This window comes from Panthera onca, chromosome D3 (assembly GCF_046562875.1).
Source record: "Panthera onca isolate mPanOnc1 chromosome D3, mPanOnc1 haplotype 2, whole genome shotgun sequence".
In the NCBI taxonomy this organism is placed as follows: Eukaryota; Metazoa; Chordata; class Mammalia; order Carnivora; family Felidae; genus Panthera; species Panthera onca.
The window spans coordinates 2844303-2867598 of record NC_138350.1 but is presented as its reverse complement, the minus strand read 5'-3'; positions in this window follow the sequence as shown (position 1 = coordinate 2867598).

Sequence of the window (23296 nt, the reverse complement as noted above, 5' to 3'; positions counted from 1 at the left end):
TCACGTCTGACCGGCGGTCCGGAGAGGGGAAGGCTTACCCAGAGGCAACTGAAAATAAGCTCACACAGAATAGCATTTTCCACCCAGGACTCCCCCAAAACCAAAGAAGAAAGAGGTCCAGGCACATCAATAGACTCATTCCTATATGGCGGGCAGACTGTGTGCTCACAATGATGAAATATCTCATGGGTTTAACTGTTGAAGTTAACCATACACACACACACACACACACACACACCCCTTGGATCTATTTTGTTAACAGCATAATAAGGGGGCGTCTGGGTGGCTCGGTCGGTCAAGCATCCAGCTTCAGCTCAGGTCATGATCTCACAGTTCGTGGGTTCGAGCCCTGCGTCAGGCTCTGTGCTGACGGCTCGGAGCCTGGAGCCTGCTTCGGAGTCTGTGTCTCCCTCTCTCTCTGCCCCTCCTATGCTCATGCCCTGTCTCTCTCTCAAAAATAAATAAACGTTAAAAAAATAGCATAATAGGGGCTCCTGGGTGGCTCAGTTGGTTAAGCGTCTGAATTCGGCTCAGGTCACGATCTCAAGGTTCATAAGTTCAGGCCCCACGTCGGGCTCTGTGCTGACAGCTCAGTGCCTGGAGCCTGCTTCAGAAACTCTGTCTCCCTTTCTCTCTGTTCCTCCCCTGCTTGCACTCTGTCTCTCTCTCTTTCTCAAAAATAAATAAACATTAAAATTTTTTTTTAATTAAAAAAACAGCATAATAATATTACAATGTATTTTATAGAGCTAAAACATCATTTTTCTCATACATGCATTTAAAACGTATTACCAGCTTTTGCTGTTCTGTCATTTAACCATTTGAAACAAGAACTCTCAGCCATGGATGTGTTGTGAGTCTCTCAAGAACCTACCATTGATGCTTATGTGTTTTCATCTGTGGAACACGGATGGTGTAATTACCCCCAGCAGGGTGGCAAGAAGGGACACCGTGGCATGTTATTGTCAAAGCCACCACATTCACTAACAGGGAATTCATATTTCACACATAAAAAAAAATTGATAATGTGCTCTCATCCAAAAAGAGAAAAGCAGAAAATTGTGTTTTCTCCCACGGTGTGGGCTAATGCATAAGACATAATAGCTCTCATTGTTTTATTCCAGTAAAGGCATCATATCCATAAAAAGAAAGTCATAACTCAATTCTATATTCTTAAAAGAATTAACTTCAATTGCTCATAATTGGTTTAAATGTTAATGTTTGCATAATGCATGATTTCTTTATTAAAAGGCCACGGCAGAACACGCATTATCCCATTTCAAAAGAAGCCTCAGGAAAAATCTTTCCTGTAGCCTCAGATGGTTTAAAATTGATCTCCTGTAGCTTGGCCCACTTTTATATTCTTAACAGCAGACAAAATAGTTCCTTTCAATTTTAAGTCAAACTGTTTTGAGGACACAGGGTTGAGTTACGTTGCTATTTTCAGAGTGTACTCATGGGTTTATTTTATCTTTCTTTGGTAATCCTACTACAGAGGGGATAAAAGGCTGTATGACATTTATTTCAGATTCATTTATGGGCTATAAGCCTTGGTTTTTCCAGTGATCAAACATGTATTCTAAGCAGACGTGCATCTGCTTGGTGCACACTCGTGTGTGCGTATCTGGAGTCAATTGCGCCATAGAAAGGAATTCACAATCGTGAGGAGGACCAGGCAAATCTGGGAGGGGGGGAGTGGAACCCCAGTTTCCAGCAGGAGGAAGCGGCTTCTGCTCTCCCAGTAAGTCGTCTCTGATCATCAGCGGTCAATTCCTGCGCCAGGCTGTAGCTGTGGAAATCAGAAGACGGCTAGACCACAGCCCCCGCCCTCTGGGTTCTCCGTCATCTGAGAGGAAGGACATTCGTGTGAAGAAATCTGCATTGTCCAAGGCAGACACGGAACGCGGGGATGTGGGAGGGAATTGCTGGTGGGCCCTGGCCCACGGGAGGGAGCCTCAGCTCTTCCGCGGAAAATGGGAATCTGGAGCTTTGGAGCCAGAGGGTTTTGAGTTTGGTCTTGAAGGGTGTTCTTGTCAAGAAGGAAATGAAGTTCATGTTTGGTTGATGGAAGACAGGGAGGAAACCATCCTTCAATCCGATACTCGACACAGAAGCATCCTTCACCAGTGGGAAGCAGGGAGGGTTTTTCTGGGCTGAGTCAGTAGCCAGAGAAGCTGGACGGCGGGAAGGGAAAGACCCAGTCCTGGGTTCGGACCAGAGGTTACTGCCTGCTTCCTCTCCAGTCCCACTTGCACAGGGTTCAGGGAGTGTTTTATGACGATAGACTTGTAGAAATATAGAACTTTTCCGTATGTTCGAGTACGCTCACACAACCAAAAAACCAAATACCTGAGAGCTCTGAGCTACAAATGCACCTTCCAGCTCCTGATGAGGGGACCCGGGTGGGACGTTACAGAACCCACCGCCATCGGGCATACCCAAACAGGTGGTCAGCCCCTTTGCAAACAGTTACAAGAATCATTTTAAAAAAGGGTATTTTGGGAACCGACTTCAGTATGTAAAATTTTAGAGATATAGACAAAAGAGTCGTTGTTCATGTGCAATTCATTTAACATCATGTCTATTTTAAGAGCCACATATACGTAAGCACTTGTGTATTTTCACTCACGTTTCATGAGCCAATTTCATGCACACTCTTTCCAAGTGCCATTGAAATTCGTATATTTTTTCATTACTTTTTTGGACTCCTCTAAATCAGGTGTTCAAAGTATACCACTGTCAGCCCTTGGTAATTTGTGGAAAAGCCCTTGGTGTAATTCTATTCTGGAAATATCGTTCCCATCCACAGATCCCCATCTTCATTACAGTACATTTTATCTCACCTTGAATGATTGTTCTCAAGAGGTCAAACTCCCGGGAATAATCACAAAATCCATATTGAGCGGCTGCCTTTCTTTTTCACTGATAGGGTCAGCTGACCCACGCAGGTTCTAAAAATACCACTGAGTGAAGTCATTTTGGATCCGTGCATCTCCTCAACCATCATCAGAAATACGTTCTGGGGGGAAAGGTTAGGGGAACCTCACCTTATATTTGTCCTTACAGGACACTTTCAATGCCATCAACCCACGGCAGACACCGACTCACAAGTGTGTTCCCAGAAGGCGACAGGGGATCGTGGATCCAAGCAAGCCAATTTCACCCCGGATGCTCTTCTGCTGGAATGATATCCTGCAACCAAGGTTTGCACGTGCACAGCTCATACCCAGAAGGTCTGGATTATCAGGATACTGTCTTCCAGATTTCTCGAAGTTACTGCGAGGCCCCACGGGAAGGCACTGTGACACTTCCAGAGGCACAGACAGATTTGCTGTAGCAACTGTTGCGTTCTCGGGGGCGCGCTGGCTACCTCCAGGTGCAAAAGCCAACCGGGGGCAGAATCCGAGAGCCCCGAGGACCTCTGCAACTCACGCTCACTTTCCATCTTCCTGGTAGGCTTAGACGCCCACTGCAATCCTTAGAACCCCTCAGAGCATTTCTGTCTCTTGATTTGCACAGATGGGAAGGAGTGCTTTAAGTCAGCTCTGCCCACAAATGTTTTCTACTCCTACATTCGCTGCCGACATTCCAGGCCTGCTTTCCTGCCCCCTCCAGCCCCCCTCCCACGGCCAGCCCACACGGATTCACCTGTGGTTTTGGTGATATTTACTCAGTTGGCTGATCCTCTCAAAATGGGAAACGCGGATAGTTTCAGTAAATGTTGACATTTGAGCTTTGGGCTTCAAAGGGTTTGTGCTTAAGAGTCACAGCTGAAATGAGGCAGGGGCCACTATACGTTCATTGTCCTCTCCGTGAGGCCCCGACACATCTGCCACCTTAAAGGGAGTTCCAAAACTGCAAGACGTTACCGCTCCCAGGTTCAAGTCTCCATTTTACAGAGCTGTTAGCTCCTGTCCCCACCTCCAAGCCCTTCTCAAATCCTAACCAAACAGCAAAATCTGTAGCATTAATTCCGTAAAGGGTTTTACAGAGAGGAATGCAAATCAGATGGTCCCAGGGACCAAGGCTAATGAGGAAGATTTTCCCTGTGTTCAAATAAAAGTGATATCATGCTATTATTAATTAATGAAGGGAGAACTGAAAACGCACCGTCATCATGTTGAAACGTCCTTTGAGGTTAAAGTAGAGCGTTACCTGTATTAACCCCAGGGGTCAAAGCCAACAGCGGTAAAGGTAATTTTCGTAGGATGTAGCCTTCCGCAGGTCCCAGTGGGATCTCCAGAAAACAGAAGTTGAATGCCTGGGGATAACTGGACTCAGAATCAGATGTTGTGTTTTTGTATTTAAAAAAATCTTATTTCGCTGTGGGGACAAGGAGATTCTCAGATGTAGAAACAAAACAGGAGTGTGAAATCTGAAATGATGTTCAGGTTCTTGTTGATTTAAACCCAGGATAGTTGGTTGGAGCTGTTACCTTGGCATTGATCTTGGAGATGTCATACGAACAGGTCCTACCATGTAAAACAACTTGATTTTCACTGTCCACTTTGGGGAGAACAATCATATGAATTTCTTATTCATATATGGCCATATATAATACTGAATTCATTTTCAAAACACAGAGGTCACTCGATCAAATACAAAGTTAAAATATGGCCTCCCTGTACAATGTAAAAATGCTGGGAGTAGGACATGTTCTCATAATTCATTCAAGAGACCAACTTCATATATATCATCGTGTGGTGTTGTGTGTGCACATGAGAACTGCGACTTGAAAGGAATTCAATCTTTGTAATTTGAAGAAAACTCAAGTCAGTTATTCAAGGAGGTATTTTATATAGTTTATACTTTTCTAAGTGCTAGAAATCAAGCATTCATTTTATTTATTTACTTTTTAATGTTTTTATTTATTTTTGAGAGAGAGACAGAGAGAGAGATCATGGGCAAGGGAGAGGCAGAGAGAGAGAGGGAGAGACACAGAGAGAGAATCTGAAGCCGGCTCCAGGCTCTGAGCTGTCAGCACAGAGCCCGATGCAGGGCTCGAACTCACAAGCCGTGAGATCATGACCTGAGCTGAAGTTGGACGCTTAACCGACTGAGCCACCCAGGTGCCCCATCAAGCATTCATTTTAAATAAAATAAGTTTTAGAGTGAATGTCAGTCATTCAGCCCAAAGAAAAAGCAATCAGAAGCTAATAAACGTAGATAAAATTCAGGTTGATTTTGAGGTAGCTTTTGTATAGATTCTGATATATTCTAAGTGGATGTAATAAATACGTGATCGAAGCAATGTTAAATGAAGCCTTCATAAAGAAGACAGTCAAGCCTGTATCTTCATTATCTGGGTGTATTTCTAGCACAAAGCACGGATGTTATGCTTATATTTTTTTTTTTTTGAATGAATGATAAGATACCAAATTATATGCATGAAACGGTTGAAATGAGAACAACATTTGGGCACGAACGATGAGGCAGCTTGTGGTGGGGAAACACTGAGGACACGGGCTCCATTCCTGGTTCTGCAATTAACTGATCAGATGATGTTGGAAGATGTCACAGTCTGAGTATCAGTTAAACCCTCTGTAAAATGGGGGGGGGGGGCAGCGTATGTGCCCTGTGCGACCCTGGGTGACGATTCATGCTGTGATGCGCCAGGGCAGTGATGGATGGGTGGATGGATACACACTGTGAGTCAGGAGCCTCTTTTTAGCTCAATTCGCCTCATTTTACCAGAAGTTAGAACAGAAAGGGAATAGCCTGCTCAATTCAGTTTTGAGATTCCCACTGCTCTCCAGAGGGATTCAGGGAGCATTGATGGTACACCATTTGTATACGCTAGACACTGGAAGCAGTCCCAGGGTTCCAGGGCAACGTGGTAGCAGATGCTCATTGTTCAGGCTACATTTATGAGGATCAGTGACCCTGGTTTCATGGAGGTGAGAGTAGTAGTGATAAAGACACATCCTTTCCTTCATTCAGTTGTCAGTTCGTACAACAAGAGTTAACTGCCAGTCTGCTTGGCATCACGCTGGGCAATGGAGGGGAGGGAGGGAGGGAGGAAGGGAGGGAGGGAAGGAAGGGAGGGAGAGAGAGAGAAAGAACGAAAGAAAGAAAGAAAGAAGAGAAAGAGAAAAGAGAGAAAGAAACAAAGAAAAGAAAGAAAGAAAGAAAGAAAAAGAAAGAAAGAAAAGAGAGAAAGAAAGAGAGAACGAAAGAGAGAAAGGAAGAAAAGAGAGAGAGAAAGAAAGAAAGAAAAGAGAGAAAAGAGAGAAAGAAAGGAAGAGAGAAAAGAAAGAGAAAGAAAAAAGAAAGAAAAGAGAAAGAAAGAAAAAGAAAAAAGAGAAAGAAAGAAAGAAAGAGAGAGAGAGAGAGAGAGAGAGAGAGAGAGAGAAAAGAAAGAGGAAGGTTGGAGGAAAGAGACCGGGAGGGAGGGAGACAGGACGGACCTAATGGAGAAGAGACAAAGTAGAGTGGCTTTCGTTTCTGACAGCGAGAAGCACTGGAGAGGGGAGTGCGGACTGTGACAGGAGTACGGGTGCTGCGGGTGCCTGACTCACCCTGGCAAGGTGGGGTGGTGAGCACCGAGAGCATCAGGAAAGATTTCTCAGGTCACTGGCACCAAAGCGAACCCTGAGCCGGGTTTTGGTTGATGATGTTGTAAGATGACTTTGCGGAAAAAAAAATATCGTATAAATAGACCCATAAATGATAAAATCATGGCATTTTCATTAAGAGCATTAAAATAGCTATCCATATGCTGTGTGTACTCAAGGATTTAAAGACAAATATGAATGCAATGAGAAGGAAAAAAAATGAAAGATATATTCTGAACTGCTTTATGCCGCCCCAAAGGTCGTGGAGGCTCTGTTTTCGCTGTTGTCTGATCGGCACTTGTCAAAAATCAGACGTTTCTGCTTCGTGCTCCATTTTTTTTTTACTTCCTCTTTGGATCAGGGGTGTCATTTTTGATGACTAATGAAAAATTACCCTCTTCTTCACCGTCTACACAGCTGTTAATGTCCTCCATTGAACTATTTGGAGATAGATATTATATATTTAATTTCTAAATGTGACTGGAGTCCATAAAGAAGGTACAGAAATGGGGGTCCAAAAGTAATTGAAGACATCATAGCTTAAAAATTTCCAAACGTTATGAAAACTGCACAAGCACAGATCCCAAATGACACATAAATCCAAAGCAGGAGAAACAGAAAGAAAGCTTCCATTGGCACCTGTTATGATAAAAGTTCTGAAAACAAGCAGCGAAGAATGAATCTCAAAAGTGGCAAAGAAACGCACATTGTGTAGCATGGAACCAATTTGAGAAACATCTCTTATCTGAAATCACACAGCCCAGAAGACCATAGCATAATGCCTTGAAAGTGCTGAACAATTTGTTAGGGGCAAAAAAACAAAATAAAACAACCAGTAGCCTAGAATTGTACTGTGAAAATTCTTTTCAAAAAATAAAGGCAGAAATGTGACTTTTCAGGCAAACAAAGCATGACCTCATCCATCAGCAGGAGATTTGAACTCCTCCAAAGGCAGGTAGGTCTGTATAGGAGAATTAAGTGTTCTAGAAAGAGCAATTATGTGATTCAATAGAAAAGATATGGTTTTCTCATTCTTAAGTTCAAGTGCAAACAAGACCCATGTATTGTGAGATTTAAAATATGGGTAGAAATCAAAATATCTGATGAGGAATACTTCAAAGGATGAGAGGGGAGAAGGGGGACTATGCTCTTGTTCAGACACAGGTGACACGATCTGATAGTAATTGAGGGTAGGTGGAGACAAGCTACGACGATCATCATAAATTTCGCAACCCTTTCTTCTTTTTTTCAAAATTGTGGTTGTCCTTTTTATTTTCAGGCAGACAAAAAGCACCACGGGTCCATTTCAGCGACATTCTGCTGAGCCAAGTGGTCACGGTGGGTCTCAAGACAAAACATCCTGGGATGGACCCCCGGTAGGGGGGGAAGTGATCCAGGCGCTAGAATCCCCATCATGCTCGTTTCGGAGCAGGGGAGAGGTTGGCGGAAGTGTGGCCTCAAGGCAGAGGCAACGGGAGGTCAGGTGGACGTGGGCAGAAGACCTAAGCAGTGCATTTCGAGGTCTGCCTCAAGCACGCACTAGGGGACCCTGTTTGCATGAAACATCAGAGAAGGAGAGTTAATCTTTAGTGACAGAAGAGGTCCAGTTTAGCATCAGTGTTGACACTGGGGTCGCTGGAATGTAAGAATTGTGCAAGGGTGGCCGCAAGGAGGTGAGATCTCAGGAATTTGGAGCACTGATCCAGAGGCTGTGGACAGTCACAGGCCCTAAGACTGGTAGAGGACCAGCATCACAGTTGGGCAGGTTGCATACTACAAAACTACAGGGAGTGTCATTCATGCCCCAGTCATCATACAGGTCTACACTTGTCATGGCGACTTTCAGGAAGCAGTGGCTTTTTCTGATTCATACCTAAAGGTGCCATGCTGGGAAATCAAGTGAGATACAATTATTATCAAAAATTATATATTTAATGTTTTTGATGTTTATTTACTTTTGAGAGAGAGAGAGAGACAGACAGACAGAGCGCAAGCAGGGGAGGGGCAGAGAGAGAGGGAGACAGAGAATCCAAAGCAGGCTCCAGGCTCCGAGCTGTCAGCACAGAGCCCGACGCGTGGCTCGAACTCACAAACTGCGAGATCGTGACCTGGGCCGAAGTCGGACGCTCAACTGACTGAGCCCCCCAGGCGCCCCCAAAATTCTATATTTTTTTAAAATAAATATGTTAAGGACAGGTGGTTTTGTCGTTACCGAGCAGAGATATCTGGAAGAGTACTTTGGAAACGATGAACAGTGGCCCCCTCTTGAGACTGGATTTGGAGAGGCTGATCATCTATAATTTTCATTTCTGTATATTTATGCATAACTATATATTACTTTTAGAAGGAAAAAGTGAAAATATGTATAAGCTTTAAAAGCACTTATTTAAAGGGCACCTGGGGGGCTCAGTTGGTTGAGCGTCCAACTTCGGCTCAGGTCACAATCTCGCGGTCCGTGAGTTCGAGCCCCGCGTCGGGCTCTGTGCTGACAGCTCGGAGCCTGGAGCCTGCTTCGGATTCTGTGACCTCCCCTCTCTCTGCCCCTCCCCTGCTTGTGCTCTGTTTCTCTCTCTCTCTCAAAAATAAATAAACATAAATTTAAAAATTTTAAAGCACTTATTTAATTGGGTTTTATATTTGAAATGCATGCCCTAGACTGGAGCGTTTCAAAGACATGCAGGGATAGACGTCGCATAAATGAGTTCCTAAAATCAAGAGACGTGTTCTGCTTCTGCTGGTGCACCTACTGAGGATCTCCAGACCTGGGCGGATTCACCGTGACTCGCCTCCGCAAAGCCAGGCTACGTGTTCTCCATTTAACACGTAGAAACTTCTCCTTGTCCCTGGGCGCCAAGGAGATGCCAGCTTTACTCTCTCTCCCTGTCTTCAAGTGATGGTTTTGGCCAGGAGGAACCCTGTCCCTTTGCAATGTCAGGTAGGGGAATGCCGTGGATTAAGTGGAGGCGTGTCTCATGATGGACACAGCACAGTCTTCACATCCAAATCCCCAGGAGAGCTGGCTTTATTCACTGCCAGGAGGAAACCCGTCGTATATCAGACCCATACCCAGATTTCCCATTAGTATCTAGCAAGTGAAATTCAGTTAAATGACACGTCACCAGGGCTCGGGCGAGGAAGTTTATGCTGCGTTCCGAAATCGATTCCCCGGACCTTTCCGGAACCCACCTTGGAAGAAAGATAATGGAAACAAATTGTTTGGAGTTCAACTTCAGAAATGTAATTAAGGACAGCCTTGGGCAGCTGTGGCTCCCTGTGCAGCGCACGAAGGCACATTCAAACAGACTTCGGAATTGCTTGCCAAATCCGTGAAACCTTTTTTTTTTTTTTTCCTTTTCTCTAAAGAGCTGTTTGTTCAAATTCTTTGCCTTTACAAAAAGCTTCCAAAGTTAACTAGGGAGGAAGGAAGGGTGGATTTAGCTTTTGTTATACATGGGACTTTTTGTACTTTGCAAGATGGTTTTGTTCTGTTTGGTACATATACTCGGAACACCTGCTTCCTACATCTTGCAAATAAACAGGAGCCCAGATAGAAATCCTTCTTCTGTTTAGGAGGTGGAGTATTTTTTAAAAACTGCTTGCAACTGGGAGGTAAAAGCTGTTGGCTACATGTTTGTTTGTTTGTTTGTTTGTTTTTCTACAAGAGAAATACAGAGGAAAAAAAGTGTTTTCATTAAGTATCTTGAATAGTTCTTGAAGGTAGATATTGAACATCTTTCATGATGTCAATCCAGCCAGCCGTGGCTGTGAGGCCACCTTATCAAGCCTGGACCACACTGCTGAGTTTATGATTAATTGCCTTTCAGCAGATGACGGGCCCTGAATCTGTTGTTCGGGCAATAAACACAGAGAACAAATTAATTAGCGCATTGTTGGCTTTCCGCTGGACTCTAAGGCAGCTCTGGGTGAGGGACACGGGGAGGGGGACACTGATCCTCAAGCCTTGAAGCACAGGACGTTTGAGTGTCATTTGGGGAAAACGTGCATCTGAGGATTGCTCGATCCGTGGTGGCTTCTGGACATAGGGAGCGAGAAGACTTCTTTAAATCTGTAAATAAAACAAAACGAGCTCATTCATTTGATGAGCATTTAGGGAGAACCAGGCCTGGGGATGAATGTTCTAGTTCAACTAGTCTAGTTTCTAGTTCACCAACTACTGGAGAATAAAGACAGTGCTGAGATGTTTGTAATGCATTCAATGCTCTCCTGTGATCTGAGCCGGTACCATGGAGCCAACGGGAGCATCTCACGGTAGACCTCCAGGACCGTCCTCAACGTAGGCTTGGAGTCCCAAATTCCTCAGTTAACGTCGTTCTCTTTAGGGACATGGGGGTCACAGAGTGGCCACGGTTACGATACTCATCCCTGTAAAATGTGCACACAACAGGGGCACCTGGGTGGTGCGGTCAGTTGAGCGTCTGACTTTGGCTCAGGTCATGATCCCTGACTTTGGCTCAGGTCGAGCCCCACATCGGGCTCCCGGTTGTCAACGCAGAGCCTGCTTCGGATCCTCTGTCCCTCTCTCTCTCTGCCCCTCCCCCGCTTGTGCTCTGTCAAAAATAAATAAAATACTTAAAGATGCGCACACAGCAGGAGTGCGAAGGAATGAGCCTGAACAAACTGGGTAGGAGCATGACCCTGGAGCCCCAAGGCCACACCAGACACCGGGGCTGCGTTTCGTGAGTGGCAATGGCCACACGTCTGCCCTAGAAAGGGACACAAAAGGGCACGCCCTCTACTCCCTCATGGTCCACAAATTGCCGGCAGAGGCTGGGGTGAAGGCACAGGTGTCTCCCCTGTCTTTTGTCCCTACCCGGGACTGAGACATGCCAGCTCCAGCGTTCAAGGCCACCCTGACAGCTGACCTCGCTCATCTCCAAGCAGAGGGGGACAGTCTGGGCCCTGCATTTGATAAGGAATAGAGTGGAGTATAAACCTTTGACCAGGCTCCACCCTGAGGTGTCCCGGAGCTTTGTCTCATTCCCGTTTAAGCAACCAGATTACCCAGCCCAGAGCAGGGTCAGCGGGGTGGCTGCAGGAGGGGAGGCTTTCTTAACTCAGGCAGATCATAGAACAGTCTCGGGAAAGCTCAGGGGGCTTTTCGCAGAGGAGGCAGCCCCCACGGTGGTCCTAAGACATGAAGCAGGGAGAAAAGCAGGGGTGATAAGAGGCCGTCCAGGTGGACACGAAGGAGATCGCAAGGTTCCAGAAGGTAGAGAAGGTCGGGCGGGCGCCTTTAGAGGGAGGAGGATAGGACTCGCTTCACAGGGCAGCACAGGTGGGGGCCCCAGGTGCCCGGGGGCTTGCCGGCGACCCGAAGAAGGTGACAGGCTACCCTAGAGCATGGAGGGCAGCGGGCGGTCTAACGATCGCAGCGGAGGCATGAGATTTGCACTTGAGAAGGCGCCCTGGATGGTGCACAGTGCACTGGGGGACAGGGCGAGGGGAGAGGGGTCTGCAGAGCAGGTCGGGTGGTGGAGGGAAGCTGGCTGCAGCACGGCGACACTAAGGACCTCGCGGCATTCATGTCCGCTTCCAGAAGGGCATCAAAGGAAGCTTTCAAGATGCAAACACGTACCCGCGTGTCACCGTGCTCAGGGATCGGGGTGGTCACGTGAACACCTGCAGCCTCCCTGTCACGCGTCCCGCACGTTCAGTTGCTGAACACCTTTTGGTGGCTTGGCCCTGAGGAGGGGCTCGGAGGCCGGAGATGCGTGGGTCTGCGTTGGTACAATTGAATCCTCACCGTTCAGGTCCCGGGAAAATCTCTCGCTGGTGATCTGGCCCGTGCCACGGCATCGGCAGTGATCACAGCACAGGTTTCTCTCCTGACCTCTGCCCATCAAGCTGGTCTGTCCCCAGTCAGCAGCCGCTTCGCCGCCAGCGACCCCGGGCTTTCCCCTTTTCTACGCTAAGATGCTCCGATGACGTTAATTTTCCCGTGTTGCCCCTTTTTGACTCTTCATCAGGACCAGGATTAAGAGAATTACTAACTTGGATGAAAAGCGTCTTGCCAGCTCTTCCTTTTTTAGGGAGATGGAAACTGAGGCGCAGAGGCGCTCCATGAGGAGCCCGCAGTCACACAGTGACTTAGCGGCAGAGCTGAGGACTGGAACGGCGTCCGCGGGCCATGTGTAGTGGTGACAGAGCCACCGGCTCTCTGGCCTGCGGGGGCCGAGGCTTTTCCGGGAGGCAGGCAGACGTTCCCCCGCCCCGGTCGGGATGCGGAGGGTTTGGTCGCCCTTGTTTTGTACGAGCCCGTGGGCCATGAACTTGTTGCTGTATCCCACACGACAATGGGGTGGCTCACCGTGTGGGTTCTGGACCCCGACTGCCTGCGTTCAAGTCCCAGTTCCTCCACCTTCCAGCTGGTGACCTGATACATCAGTCAGCCCCTCTGGGAATAACTGCAGGATCCTCGAATCAGACACGACGGGGTGTCTCCTGCCCTGTACAGCTGTGAGGGATCAAACGCGTTGACGCACGGGACGTGCTTGGAGAGGTCCCTAGCACTCGGTGACCTCTCAGCAATCCTCAGGACCAGAGCATATCACCAGCCACCGGCCGCCTGGCTCTCGGGGCCCCTTGCCCCCCTCACAGCTGGGACCAGTGGGCAGAGAGTGGGTACTCATCCTGGGCACAAAATGTAGGGGCAGGAGCCTGGGTGGCTCAGTCCATTGAGCACCCGACTCTTGATTTCGGCTCAGGTCAGGATCCCAGGGTGGTGGGATTGAGCGTGGTCTGCATTGAGCGTGGAGCCTGCTTAAGATTCTCTTTCTCGGGGCGCCTGGGTGGCGCAGTCGGTTAAGCGTCCGACTTCAGCCAGGTCACGATCTCGCAGTCCGTGAGTTGGAGCCCCGCGTCGGGCTCTGGGCTGATGGCTCGGAGCCTGGAGCCTGTTTCCGATTCTGTGTCTCCCTCTCTCTCTGCCCCTCCCCCGTTCATGCTCTGTCTCTCTCTGTCCCAAAAATAAATAAAAAACGTTGAAAAAAAAATTTTTTTAAAAATAAATAAAAATAAAAAAAGATTCTCTTTCTCTCCTCCGTCCCTCTGCCCTACTCTCCCACTCTCTCTCTCTAAAATTAAAAAATAAAAAATTAAATTAAAATGTAGGTGTGCCAAAGCACTCAGCAATCAAAATAAGTAACTTAGTAATTTAAATAATTGAATAATTCGAAAGCAGTATGCTAAGAGGTCAAAATGAATGCAAAAACAAAAAAAAAAAATCCACGGTGAACAAAATATCAAAATGTTAAATAGGGTATAAATAAAACATTTAGAAGTAATGATATGAGTTTCAATACACTGTCTTTTCAATCTGTCAATATTTTTTTCAACTAGTTTAATATTCTGGAGAAAAATCATAAAAATACATTAAAATATAAACCTTATTTTTTTTTAAGTTTATTTATTTTGAGAGAGAGAGAGCGCACGCACACATGAGTGGGGGAGGGACAGAGAGACAGGGGGAGAGAGAGGTCCCAACCAGGCTTCAAGCTGTCATCGCCAAGCCTGACCATAGGGCTCGAACTCAGGAACTGTGAGATCATGATCTGAACTGAAATCAAGAGACAGACACTCAACCGACTGAGCCACCCAGGTGCCCCTGGGTGGCTCGGTCAGTTGAGTGTCCAACTTTGGCTCAGGTCATGATCTTGTGGTTCGTGGGTTCGAGCCCTGCTTCAGGGTCTGTGCTGACAGCTCAGAGACTGAAGCCTGCTTCGGATTCTGTGCCTCCCTCTCTCTCTGCCCCTCCCCTGCTCTCTCTCTCTCTCAAAAATAAATGAACATTTAAAACAATTTTAAAAATATGGTTAACTTTGTTCTGTGAATTTCACATCAACAAAAACTTATGTTCAATCCCTCCATGAGGGCGGACGCTCTCCCTGTTGGCTGAGACTCCGCCGTGGCTCCGTGCACACTGGCCCTGCTCTCACGGGCCTCCTCGTGAGGCCCGCTCACCCACCTCCCCACTTTGAGCTGGCAACAGCTTGAGAGGCTTTCTGGGGTGCCTTGCACACTGCCCACCCCGGGTTCCTCCCTCTGACCCTGGGCACCTGTCTCCCACCTTCCGCTCCCCCTGCTTCCAGCAGGCTGAACTAGGACCTGAATACGGAGTGTCTGCTTCCAGAACCCTCTTTCTTTCCGAGAGGCCATGAGTCATTCTGGACCGTGAACTTCCAGCCACTCACTATTGCCTGGTCGACTGGACCACCCTACAATCGTCCCACCAGCACTCCTTTCTAACTACACACCACACTGTTTATCTCTGCTTATTTTTCACCCTAATTATTTCAACGCCTCCTAAGTGCTGAAGGGAGATTTCTAGAATATAAATATGCTCCCCAGGGAGGAAATTATAAAAACTCACCCATTTGGTAGCCTCTGGTTAAAGCTCAGTCCCGGAACGGCTCCCAGAGGTCTGGGCTCTACCGTAACTCGCGATCTCCAGCCCACCGATCGCTGGATGTTTCTCCCTCGGCCCCATTGCTATAAATCCTGCCTCTCTGCACAAAACACCCTTTGCATTTGACCTGCTTCCTCCACCCCACCCGGCTCACTTCTCCTGTAACTAACAGCCCATGGGCCCGCTGCCAGGTCCCGGCTCTTTGAGATGGCATCACAACAGTGGTGTACCGGGAGCTGGGGTGGCCCTCCCACCCAGCACCCATCCCCCTCCTGGGACACCCCCTTAATCCACCTTCAAGGAAGCATTTCATCCCAGCTCTTGTTTACATGGTTTGGTTACAGCTGCCCCCACCATAGACCCAGACTCTGGCCCAATCGATCAGAATATCCCATCTCTCTGGCTGTTGTCTGGCTCAGCCCAGGGGCGTAGATGAAACCAAGCTGGGCTGTGTGACCTCCGGTGTTAGCATCGTTGGCACGAGGGACTCTCTCTCTCCTGGCCGTGCTATCTGTAGGGCACTGGCCATTGGGGGCCTATGGGGTCCCCAGTGGAGACAACGTGTCTGAAAGTGAGGCTAATCCAGGCGGCAGCAGAGGGGAGTAAGAGGCAAGGGAGCCACAGCCTGATGATGTAATTTGAACCAGTTTCTGAAGCCCTGGGATTTCTCAATAGTGTGAACCAACCAGTCTCTACCTCCATACCTCACAGCTCCTTGGGGCACCTGTCTGATTGCCCTCGTGCGCCCAACGCTGAGCGCGAGAAACGGTAGGTGAGGTGTGCTCATCTAATGCTGAGAAATGACACCCGGTCGCCCAGTCTCTGTTCTCATGGAATCAGGCCTGTCCTTTCTGAGTACTTAGGATCCTGTGAGTTTAAGTGGGCTAGCTTCTAAGTCCAAACTAGACTTTTCGGGATAAGCCTCTTGGAGAGCAGGGCTGGCCACCCCCTCCCTTCTGATCTAAATCCCATCACCTGCATGGAGGTGGGGGGGATGTCAGTCATGGGAAAAGATTTGGGATCTTCTACTTGGGGTCCACCCCCCACCACCCCACAATCAAGACATGACAAGTAAACTCACCCCGTGCATTTTGTCTTTAAGGAAATGATGGTGGAGGGGCGCCTGGGTGGCTCAGTCGGTTGAGCCTCTGACTTCGGCTCAGGTCATGATCTCAGGGTTTGTGGGTTTGAGCCCCGCGTCGGGCTCTGTGCTGACAGCTCAGAGCCTGGAGCCCGCTTCCGATTCTGTGTCTCCCTCTCTTTCTTCCCCTGCCCCGCTCATGCTCTGTTTCTCTCTCTGTCAAAAATAAGTAAACGTTAAAAAAATAAATAAAAAAAAAGAAAGAAAATGACGGTAGATCATGTGCCGACATCCACCATGCGTGCCACCCAGAGCCCCTGGAGAAACGATCCAGGTTTTGGACACCAACCTCCAGGGTTGGCTTCAGTTGGTTAATTTCATGCATCGCCAGGGCGATGGGGCAGTAGCTCCCGAGAGAGCCACACCCAAAACGTACCCCTAAGAACAGCACGTGTGACACAGAGAATACAAATTTATTGCTCATCGTGCTGTGGATATTGTAGGCTTTGAACGTACAGTGCACGCATCTGAGCACTGTTAATTACCGCGCAGAACCTAGCGATTTCCCACTTAAATTACAAATTCCTAGAGACGGTGTGAAGGCTGTCAGCTTCCAGGGCAGCCACTGCCACAAGACAGAGAGCTCTGCTCTACATGTGGTGGTTGCCACGGCAACCAATCCTTCCCGGCAGCATCCTGCTTCCAGGCTGGAGGAGGGAGCAGGGCGCCGGCACAAAGCCCACGTTTCCATCATGCCGGAAGCTCTGACAAGCCTCCTTCGTCGTTACATCATGTGTTCTTCCAAGAGGAGCCCCCGGACTGTGCTGGTAGCGCCTCCCATTGGCAGGCGGGGAACCGGAGGCTGCCAGGCATAGGCGCCAGGTCGCACGGCTGGGAATAAAAGAAGGGGGCGGGGCATATAACGAGGTCATCTCACTGCAGCCCAGCCCTGGGTGAAACCACCCGTTTGTAAAAAATGTGTATTTATTTATTTACTTAGAGAGAGAGAGAGGAGAGGTAAACCAAGGGAGGGGCAGAGAGAGAGGGAGGCACAGAATCCGAAGCAGGCTCCAGGCTCCCAGCTGTCAGCACAGAGCCTGATGTGGGGCTCCAACTCATAAAACCACCCAATCATGACCTGAACTGAAACCAAGAGTTGGAGGCTTAACCAACTGAGTCACCAGGCGCCCTGAAGCCCCTCCTTTTCAGTTCTTTTGTGGAGCTTCCCTTGGTTTATCAGGGCATCTTCACTTTGGAAGAAAGTGGTGCAAACTTTTCCCCGTAGAGGCATCGTTTCCCTAATAAAAATCACAGATGGAAAAACAAAACCCAGAAGTATATATATAGGAGTGATCCACATCCCCATATCTCACCAGTAAATCCTTTATTTCCTCAATTAACTAAATCTAATAGAGTCTTTTCAGAAAGTTCTGGTTTAAGATGCTGGTTTTCCCACATACATTACAGAGAAGAGGCTATAATCAGGTTATGCTGGTCAGACACTCTGTATGCAGATTCTGAACGAAGCCGAATGAGGTAATGAAAGTTTACCTCCCTCTGGTTAAGGTAAGGGAAAGTTGTTACTGTCTTCATTCCTCAGTCTTATTCACCTAAAATTTGAGAAGTGAGGGGCACCTGGGGGGCTCAGTCTGTTGAGTCTCCGACTTCGGCTCAGGTCATGATCTCACGGTCTGTGAGTTCGATCCCCGCGTCGGGCTCTGTGCTGACAGCTCAGAGCCTGGAGCCTGCTTCGGATTCTGTGTCTCCCTCTCTCTGCCCCTCCCCCACTCATGCTCTGTCTCTCAGAAATGAATAAACGTTAAAAATTTTTTTTAAAAAAATTTGAGAGGTGAAATGCAGTTGTTACTATTTTTTTTATTTTAATTACAGTTTTCAACCCCCAATAGAAGAGTTCAGAGTCACCAAAATGTGAAAAGCCGAGAAGGCCTTATTTGTAAATCACATCATGTTTGCAGGGAAATTAACATTTTGATTTTGCAAAATAAAAAGAACTCTTGGACGCCTGGTATTGAGACGGAGTGTTCACAGTGCTCGAGACCATAGTGCGTTTATTACAATTCTCTTTATTTCAAAGATAAGATGTGGCTTTAATAAAACGTGAATCAGAAAATGCTGAGATGGGGGGGGAGGGGAAAGCAGGCATCTGAGCTGGAGATCTAGCGTGGGCGCAGCTGACCCTGCCTCGCCCCCCCACCCCGAAATGTCCCCTTTCGAAGCAGCGTAACTACGTGAAGTCTCTACTTTCAACATCTGAAAAATGTGGGGGGTGGTGGCCTCCTTGCAGGATGCTGTGAGCACGGCAGGAGAAATATGTAATGGGCCTGGGGGGAGAAGGCAGGTGCTGGGGACAGAAGTTCTCTCCTCTTACTTTGCTTATTGCTTTCAGCTTATTTGCCAGGAGATTCTAACACGTGAGGAGCTGGGTGACAGACGTGACTAACACCTGTTTACACCCCTGTCCCAGATCCTGTTCTAGGCGCTCTGCGAACATTACACGTTTCTATGCCGTGGGGCTTCCAGGATCGTGAAGGCTCTGGCTCACTGATCGGTCCGTCTCTAGGGGAACCCCCACTGGGTCCAGAAGAGAGAACTTCCCTCAAATGCGTGATAAGCCATACAGGAAGCAGGAACGGGAATAAACCTTGGACGGCAGAGCCATGGACGCACCTGTCTTTGTTCTGCATTAGCAAGGATCCCCTGTGGGTCGGGCACTTCTAGCCCAATGCCTGAAACGCCCTGTCACGGCTCCCCAGATGCATACATGTGGAGGATGCATTTTAGATGTTGACATCAGTGATGAAGGTGTGGGGGGGCCTACCCTCAGAGAAGACAGCAAACAAATAACCACCCCTGTGCGGCCGGGCTCTTAGGGCCAGCTCCCCCACCCCACCCCAGGCTGAAAATGGCTCTGCCCAACCCCCGCCCGTTCGTGCTGGGCACCCACCTCCCTTCTGATGGAGACTGGAAGCCCCCTGGGTGCACCAGACAGTTGGAAATCCTGAGACCAGAGGCGCCTGGAATTTCGGACCCTGAACATTTTTTCAAATTTGAAAATGGGCATTAGCATAACACATTAAGTGAATAACAGGAGTATTCTTTAAAAAAAATTTTTTAATGTTTTTATTATTTATTTTTGAGGAAGAGAGAGACAGAGTGTGATCAGGGGAGGGGCAGAGAAACGGAGACACAGAATCTGAAGCAGGCTGCAGGCTCTGAGCTGTCAGCACAGAACCCAACATGGGGCTCCAACCCACGAACCATGAGATCATGACCTGAGCCAAAGTCGGACGCTTAACTGACTGAGCCACCCAGGTGCCCCTATTTTTACAATTTTTTAATGTTTATTTATTTCAGAGAGAGAGACAGACAGACAGAGCGTGACCAGGAGAGGGGCAGAGAGAGAGGGAGACACAGAATCTTAAGCAGGCTCCAGGCTCTGAGCTGTCAGCACAGAGCCTGACGCGGGGCTCGAACTCACACACTGTGAGATCATGACCTGAGCCAAAATTGGACGCTCAACCAACTGAGCCACCCAGGCGCCCCAGCAGCAGAAGTATTCTTAAGTATGACCAAAAACCATAATTCGTTCTGGAAACACATTTGTAATCCAAAGCACTTGTCTATCAAGCAAGTTTCCCCATAAGAAATAATGGAAACTCAGATGATTTGTTCCACAACCCAAACATATCCATATAACAATGATTATAATACTGTAATAGAAAATAATAAAGAAAATACAAAAAATAAACAAATTAACCTGCACTTACCTTTGAAAACCTTTGTGGCTGGTGTGAGGGAGAGGAGAGTGGAGGGTTATTGTGTAGGACGACTTTCACAATCACTCACGGAATCACTGCTATCTACTGGCTCCATGGAACCTTTTTCTGCATGGGGGCCATTATATATGCTCACATGGATGTTGACTTTATTAATAAACTCTTGTCATATTCTGTATTTAATGTAACTGGCAATAAGGTGGCAGAGGAACGGGTCTATATCCGCAGGCAGCCTGACCTGGAATGAAGCAAAGCATTTCTAAGCTCACTCTTAGATGGAAAAGCAAAGGACTGTCCACAGGTGCTTTGAAGTGACAGAAAATACACCAGTGCCAGTTTTGGGCACCTTCCAAAGTTCTGAAAAATCACTGATTTCTGCCAGACACTGTGGCCTGAGACTGAGCATCTGAGCACGGGAGATGATCACCCACAATCCCGCAGAGAGAGAGAGAGAGAGAACCATTGGCTCATTTGTGATCATGTCATGTACGACTCATATTGCAAGACATCTTTCAAGTTAAAATTTATTAGAAATGTTTGCTCGTCTTGCGGAACACGTGTAGAACAAGTTGCTTGCAATCCAAAGTTTTCCTGTGTTATATTTATCCATGCATGCATGCATTAGCAAACAAGCCATACCAGGTACGAGCATAGTGCCGAATCTCCTTGCTAGAGAAGACCCACATCCACGATCCGCTCAGGGCGTCCCCATACTGAGGCTCCAGAAGTTCGGCATCACTAACTACACCCACCATGCATGCCTACCCCACGAGGAGACGTTGGCTGCTGAGTGTTCCGGGCTGCATACAAGGGTCAGGTGACCGGCTGGGCAGCCTGCAGGAGACGTAGCCAGCTGCAGCCAGTCTCCGGCAGGGGGTGAACCTGCCACCATGCATCGGATGGTCTACACGGCCTTTCCCTGCATCTCCACCACAAACACGATCTGTGCTGATTATTACAAGCCCCATGAGGGGCAGAAGGGATGCCTGTGAAGGTGTTGGCAATGGGGGGGGGGGGGGGCGCAGGTATCTTTTGTCATGAAGGGCCCCTTTAACAACCCAGTTGTCAAAGGGCAAGGTCTCATGGTGAGAAGGAGTGACATGGATGGGAACCATGGCTTCTGCACACAGGTGTTCCACTTTAAGAAGTGGCGTAACAGATCACGCATCTGTCTGGAGGAGGACGACCACCCTCATTCTGAGCTCCTTGTGGCAAAAGCATAGAAACTGGACCAGCGAAAGAATTCATTTCTGGTTTGAGTTCTAAAATTGTATCCACGGTAAAAGTGGCTGTCTCAGTAATCATCGTTAAAAAGCAATCACGTGTATGCACATGCGCGCATACGCGTAATGAAAAGTCTACTCAAGATTGATTTATTTCATGAGGAAGGCATTGTTTCTATAGAGAGCTGACTTCAAAGTCTGAATCCCAGCAGTGGGAGTTGAAATATTGTAACCAGGAATGTTTGACTGCCTGGGAAAGAGGGGTTGGAGGGCTGTGAATGTTCTCAGCTGGGAGTCTTACTTCTAGCCTGGTGATTTGGACACAGTTCAAGTTCTCCAGGTGGGGCCAGCCCACACCCTGCCAGGGTCCTTGCTGGCTGCAGGCTCGTCCTCCAGATGTAGCAGCACAGCAGGGGCGGTGGGGGCAGGAGGGACACAGGGAGGACAGAGGGCACTGGGGCGTCCCCACTGAGGAGCTCAGAAGCCCTGGAATCATCATGCAACTCTGTCCCCAGCCAGGTGTCGGAGCACTGGGTGTTGTATGCAAACCAATTTGACAATAAATTTCATAAAAAAAAAAAAAAGGTAAGTAAGCGACCGGTGCCCCCCGCCCCCAGCCCCTCTCTCTAACACAAACACCTCCAACCCCTGTGCTTCCTTCCTATCAAGAGGGACTTCACTGGGATAAGAAACGAAACAGCAAATCCACGCACCACGAAGCTTCAGTATCAAGCAGCTGTCACTGTGGATGGCTCGGGTTTTGATTTGTGTCAGGAATGATGGGAAGTGGCCTCCAAAACAATTTACAGTCCCGTGACTCCGACACCCACAGATAGCGGTGTGGGTGGGGGACCCTGAGCTGATGTGCCTGGGGTGGATGGTGGGGGGGGGGGGTCTTACAATTTCATGAATAAGATCGACAGTTGCTGCAACACGGAAATATGGTCTAAGGGCACCGGGAAGCTGGAGATACGGTCTGGTCTTGCTGTGGGACTAGGGGAGAGGGAGGGGGGTTGGTGAACCCATTGTCTATGCCACAGCTGCAGACCAGGGTCCTGGAGCGGGGGGTCTCGGCTCTCCCAGCCAGTGCTTATTACGCTCCCTCGTCCCAAAGAGGTGTCTTCCATGAGGCAGGTCTGTTTCACTGCTGAGTTGTCTCCTTAGACAAACATGGCCCTATCTCACTTCGGAGGCAAGATTTGCCACATGGGGGCTCACCCTGGAGGAAAGTTAGATCTGCCAGAATCTCCACGTGAAAGGCATTCCTGTAGGACCTGAGCCTTATCAAACGCTAACATTCCTTAATGGTTTGCACAAACGGGAACGAGGATCAAAGAATTAATTGCTTAAGTTAATGAGGGGATACCTGCTGTCTTTCATTCAACTTTAGACTGCTATTCGGGGTTGGTGGGGGGGGGGGGTGGAGTAAGCAATAACATTTTTAAAACAGAAATTAAATCTATAGATGTAGATCAGAAAACAAAGAAATCCCATGTCCCTTCTGGTAATTATCACCACGGCTCTGTGTTTATCAGATGCTGATCCAGGAAAGTACTTGCATCTAGAATCAGAGCCACCCAGAAATCTCATCAATCTCCTTTTGAATTGGGTGATTCTGAGGATTTACACACCAACTCTTTTGCCATTTTTTTGAAAATTTTTTAATGTTTTATTTATTTTTGACAGAGAGAGAGACAGAGCATGAGCAGGGGAGGGGCAGAGAGAGAGAGGGAGACACAGGCTCTAGGCTCTGAGCTGTCAGCACAGAGCCCGACGCAGGGCTCGAACTCACAGACCGCGAGATCATGACCTGAGCTGAGGTCGGAGGCTCAACCGACTGAGCCACCCAGGCGTCCCTCTTTTGCCATTTTTAATAGGAGAGCTGCATCCGAGGCCCTAGATAGATTGAGTCAAATTAGAATCCTACATCCTGGAAAATGTTCGTTTGTTTATCCTTTTGGTTTTGTTTTGCTTTGTTTTAACCGGGTATCGACTCTACATCATCCTTGGGTTGGGGAACCAGCCCAGCCCTCCATCTTGCAATGGTGTCTCTTACCGTAACCCCCAGCCCCGTCACCCCCCGCCCCCTCTGGTGACTCCTGTTGGCTCCTTGAATTCGTTTCTTTCTTCCACTTTCCAAGGATGGGTCCTGGCTCATCAATCCTGTCCCCACCCACACAGCACAGAGACACCTGCATGGGCCGTCTCCTGTTAGT